This window comes from Lepidochelys kempii, chromosome 6, assembly GCF_965140285.1.
Source record: "Lepidochelys kempii isolate rLepKem1 chromosome 6, rLepKem1.hap1, whole genome shotgun sequence".
Lineage (NCBI taxonomy): Eukaryota > Metazoa > Chordata > Testudines > Cheloniidae > Lepidochelys > Lepidochelys kempii.
The window spans coordinates 116606087-116612086 of record NC_136385.1 but is presented as its reverse complement, the minus strand read 5'-3'; positions in this window follow the sequence as shown (position 1 = coordinate 116612086).

The window sequence follows — 6000 nt, the reverse complement described above, 5'->3', positions numbered from 1 at the left end:
CAGCAACGAAAAGGAGCGTGATCGGAAAAATTTCTAGTCCAGATTTTAGAGGCACCATTTGAGATGCCTGAAAGGGGCCTGGTTTTCAGAAAGCGCTGAGCACCCTCAGGCCCCTTTGGGGCATTCTCAAGCCGGGGCTTCCAAAAGCGCTAGTCACGTTTGGAAAATCCTCTCCATAATGATCTTACCTGCACATGCACCAACCCTCAGGGAATCCGGAATGTTGCCTCCAGAATCCAGGAAATTGAGACATTTCTCCTCCCCATGGTTGGCTCACTGTCCAGCTGAAATTCTGATGTAAATATGCCCTCCTGCTTTTCAGCCCTCTGTGGTCTAGTTGCCTCCTATTTGTCTGATCTTACATTCACTTCCTCCGCCAGCTCTACGTTTCTAATCTTAGGGTATGTCTACACTACGAAATCAGGTCGAATTTATAGAAGTCAGTTTTTTAGAAATCGGTTTTATATATTCGAGTGTGTGTGTCCCCACAGAAAATGCTCTAAGTGCATTAAGTGCATTAACTCGGCAGAGTGCTTCCACAGTACCGAGGCAAGCATCGACTTCCGGAGTGTTGCACTGTGGGTAGCTATCCCACAGTTCCCACAGTCTCCGCTGCCCATTGGAATTCTGGGTTGAGATCTCAATGCTTGATGGGGGCTAAAACATTGTTGCGGGTGGTTCTGGGTACATATCGTCAGGCCCCCGTTCCCTCCCTCCCTCCGTGAAAGCAAGGGCAGACAATTGTTTCGCGCCTTTTTTCCTGAGTTACCTGTGCAGACGCCATACCACGGCAAGCATGGAGCCCGCTCAGGTAACCGTCACTGTATGTCTCCTGGGTGCTGGCAGACATGGTACTGCATTGCTACACAGTAGCAGCAACCCATTGCCTTTTGGCAGCAGACGGTGCAATATGACTGGTAGCCGTCATCATCATGTCCGAGGTGCTCCTGGCCACGTCGGCTGGGAGCGCCTGGACAGACATGGGCACAGGGACTAAGTCTGAAGTGACTTGACCAGGTCATTCTCTTTAGTCCTGCAGTCAGTCCTATTGAACCGTCTTATGGTGAGCAGGCAGGCAATACGGATTGCTAGCAGTCCTACTGTACCATCTTCTGCCGAGCAGCCATGAGATGAGGATGGCTTGCAGTCCTTCTGCACCATCTGCTGCCAGCCAAAGATGTAAAAGATAGATGGAGTGGATCAAAACAAGAAATAGACCAGATTTGTTTTGTACTCATTTGCTTCCCCCCCTCCCCTGTCTAGAGGACTCATTCCTCTAGGTCACACTGCAGTCATTCACAGAGAAGGTGCAGCAAGGTAAATCTAGCCTTGTATCAATCAGAGGCCAGACTAACCTCCTTGTTCCAATAAGAACAATAACTTAGGTGCACCATTTCTTATTGGAACCCTCCGTGAAGTCCTGCCTGAAATACTCCTTGATGTAAAGCCACCTCCTTTGTTGATTTTAGCTCCCTGAAGCCAACCCTGTAAGCCATGTCGTCAGTCGTCCTCCCTCCGTCAGAGCAACGGCAGACAATCGTTCCGTGCCTTTTTTCTGTGCGGACGCCATACCAAGGCAAGCATGGAGGCCGCTCAGCTCACTTTGGCAATTAGGAGCACATTCAACACCACACGCATTATCCAGCAGTATATGCAGCACCAGAACCTGGCAAAGCGATACTGGGCGAGGAGGCGACATCAGTGCGGTCATGTGAGTGATCAGGACATGGACACAGATTTCTCTGAAAGCATGGGCCCTGCCAATGCATGCATCATGGTGCTAATGGGGCAGGTTCATGCTGTGGAATGCCGATTCTGGGCTCGGGAAACAAGCACAGACTGGTGGGACCGCATAGTGTTGCAGGTCTGGGACGATTCCCAGTGGCTGCGAAACTTTCACATGCATAGGGGCACGTTCATGGAACTTTGTGACTTGCTTTCCCCTGCCCTGAAGCACATGAATACCAAGATGAGAGCAGCCCTCACAGTTGAGAAGCGAGTGGTGATAGCCCTGTGGAAGCTTGCAATGCCAGACAGCTACCCGTCAGTTGGGAAACAATTTGGAGTGGGCAAATCTACTGTTGGGGCTGCTGTGATGCAAGTAGCCCACGCAATCAAAGATCTGCTGATATCAAGGGTAGTGACCCTGGGAAATGTGCAGGTCATAGTGGATGGCTTTGCTGCAATGGGATTCCCTAACTGTGGTGGGGCCATAGAGGGAACCCATATCCCGATCTTGGCACCGGAGCACCAAGCCGGCGAGTACATAAACCGCAAGGGGTACTTTTCAATAGTGCTGCAAGCACGGGTGGATCACAAGGGACATTTCACCAACATCAACGTGGGATGGCCGGGAAAGGTACATGACGCTTGCATCTTCAGGAACTCTGGTCTGTTTCAAAAGCTGCAGGAAGGGACTTTATTCCCAGACCAGAAAATAACTGTTGGGGATGTTGAATTGCCTATATGTATCCTTGGGGACCCAGCCTACCCCTTAATGCCATGGCTCATGAAGCCGTACACAGGCAGCCTGGACAGTAGTCAGGAGCTGTTCAGCTACAGGCTGAGCAAGTGCAGAATGTGGTAGAATGTGCATTTGGACGTTTAAAGGCGCGCTGGCGCAGTTTACTGACTCGCTTAGACCTCAGCGAAACCAATATTCCCACTGTTATTACTGCTTGCTGTGTGCTCCACAATATCTGTGAGAGTAAGGGGGAGACGTTTATGGCAGGGTGCGAGGTTAAGGCAAATCGCCTGGCTGCTGGTTACGTGCAGCCAGACACCAGGGCGGTTAGAAGAGCACAGGAGGGCGCGGTACGCCTCAGAGAAGCTTTGAAAACCAGTTTCATGACTGGCCAGGCTATGGTGTGAAAGTTCTGTTTGTTTCTACTTGATGAAACCCTCCGCCCCTTGGTTCACTCTACTTCTCTGCAAGTTAACCACCCTCCCCTCCTCCCTTTAATCATTGCTTGCAGAGGCAATAAAGTCATTGTTGCTTCACATTGAAGCATTCTTTATTCATTCATCACACAAATAGGGGGATGACTACCAAGGTAGCCCAGGAGGGGTGGTGGAGGAGGGAAGGAAAATGCCACACAGAACTTTAAAAGTTTACAACTTTAAAATTTATTGAATGCCAGCCTTCTTTTTTTTGGGCAATCCTCTGTGGCGGAGTGGCTGGTTGGCCGGTGGCCCCCCCACCGCGTTCTTGGGCATCTGGGTGTGGAGGCTATGGAACTTGGGGAGGAGGGCGGTTCGTTACACAGGGGCTGTAATGGCAGTCTGTGCTCCAGCTGCCTTTGCTGCAGCTCATCCATACAATGGAGCATACTGGTTTGGTCCTCCAGCAGCCTCAGCATTGAATCCTGCCTCCTCTCATCACGCTGCCGCCACATTTGAGCTTCAGCCCTGTCTTCAGCCCACCACTTACTCTCTTCAGCCCGCCACCTCTCTTCCCGGTCATTTTGTGCTTTCCTGCACTCTGACCTTATTTGCCTCCATGCATTCGTCTGTGCTCTATCAGTGTGGGAGGACAGCATGAGCTCAGAGAACATTTCATCGCGAGTGCGGTTTTTTTTTGCCCTCTGATCTTCACTAGCCTCTGGGAAGGAGAAGATCCTGTGATCATTGAAACACATGCAGCTGGTGGAGAATAAAAAAGGGATAGCGGTATTTAAAAAGACACATTTTATAAAACAGTGGCTACACTCTTTCAGGGTAAACCTTGCTGTTAACATTACATACATAGCACATGTGCTTTCATTACAAGGTCGCATTTTGCCTCCCCCCAGGGCATGGCTAGCCCCTCCACCCTCCCTGTGGCTAACAGTGGGGAACATTTCTGTTCAGCCACAGGCAAACAGCCCAGCAGGAATGGGCACCTCTGAATGCCCCCTTAAGAAAAGCACCCTATTTCAACCAGGTGACCATGAATGACATTACTCTCCTGAGGGTAAGACAGAGAGATAAAGAACGGATGTTGTTTGAACACCAGCAAACATACACTGCAATGCTTTGTTGTACAATGATTCCCAAGTACGTGTTACTGGGCTGGAGTGGTAAAGTGTCTTACCATGGAGGACGCAATAAGGCTGCCCTCCCCAGAAACCTTTTGCAAAGACTTTGGGAGTACATCCAGGAGAGCCGCGAATGCCAGGGCAAAGTAATCCTTTCACATGCTTGCTTTTAAACCATGTATAGTATTTTAAAAGGTACACTCACGGGAGGTCCCTTCTCTGCCTGCTGGGTCCAGGAAGAGCCTTGGGTGGGTTCGTGGGGTACTGGCTCCAGGTCCAGGGTGAGAAACAGTTCCTGGCTGTCGGGAAAACCGGTTTCTCCGCTTGCTTGCTGTGAGCTATCTTCTTCGTCCCCAAAACCTGCTTCCGTGTTGCCTCCATCTCCATTGAAGGAGACAAACAACACAGCTGGGGTAGTGGTGGCTGAACCCCCTAAAATGGCATGCAGCTCATCATAGAAACAGCATGTTTGGGGCTCTGACCCGGAGCGGCCGTTCGCCTCTCTGGTTTTCTGGTAGGCTTGCCTCAGCTCCTTCAGTTTCACGCGGCACTGCTTCGGGTCCCTGTTATGGCTGTCATAAATATAAAGGGAAGGGTAAACCCCTTTGAAATCCCTCCTGGCCAGGGGAAAGCTCCTCTCACCTGTAAAGGGTTAAGAAGCTAAAGGTAACCTCGCTGGCACCTGACCAAAATGACCAATGAGGAGACAAGATACTTTCAAAAGCTGGGAGGAGGGAGAGAAACAAAGGGTCTGTGTCTGTCTATATGCTGGTCTTTGCCAGGGATAGACCAGGAATGGAATCTTAGAACTTTTAGTAAGTAATCTAGCTAGGTATGTGTTAGATTATGATTTCTTTAAATGGCTGAGAAAAGAATTGTGCTGAATAGAATAACTATTTCTGTCTGTGTATCTTTTTTGTAACTTAAGGTTTTGCCTAGAGGGGTTCTCTATGTTTTTGAATCTAATTACCCTGTAAGATATCTACCATCCTGATTTTACAGGGGGGATTTCTTTATTTCTATTTACTTCTATTTTTTATTAAAAGTCTTCTTGTAAAAAACTGAATGCTTTTTCATTGTTCTCAGATCCAAGGGTTTGGGTCTGTGGTCACCTATGCAAATTGGTGAGGCTTTTTATCCAACATTTCCCAGGAAAGGGGGGGTGCAAGTGTTGGGAGGATTGTTCATTGTTCTTAAGATCCAAGGGTCTGGGTCTGTAGTCACCTAGGCAAATTGGTGAGGCTTTTTACCAAACCTTGTCCAGGAAGTAGGGTGCAAGGTTTTGGGAAGTATTTTGGGGGGGAAGGACACGTCCAAACAGCTCTTCCCCAGTAACCAGTATTAGTTTGGTGGTGGTAGCGGCCAGTCCAAGAACAACGGGTGGAATATTTTGTACCTTGGGGAAGTTTTGACCTAAGCTGGTAAAGATAAGCTTAGGAGGTTTTTCATGCAGGTCCCCACATCTGTACCCTAGAGTTCAGAGTGGGGGAGGAACCTTGACATGGCCTCTGGCCTTCATGCCCTGGGAGTTTTTGACAAAGGTTTTGGCATTTCGAAAACTGGAACGGAGTTCTGATAGCACGGATTCCTCTCCCCATACAGCGATCAGATCCCGTACCTCCCGTTCAGTCCATGCTGGAGCTCTTTTGTGGGACTCCATCATGGTCACCTCTGCTGATGAGCTCTGCATGGTCACCTGCAGCTTGCCACGCTGGCCAAACAGGAAATGAGATTCAAAAGTTCGCGGTTCTTTTCCTGTCTACCTGGCCAGTGCATCTGAGTTGAGAGTGCTGTCCAGAGCGGTCACAATGGAGCACTCTGGGATAGCTCCCGGAGGCCAATACTGTCGAATTGTGTCCACGGTACCCCAAATTTGACCCGGCAAGGCCGATTTAAGTGCTAATCCACTTGTCAGGGGTGGAGTAAGGAAATTGATTTTAAGAGCCCTTTAAGTCGAAATAAAGGGCTTCATCGTGTGGACGGG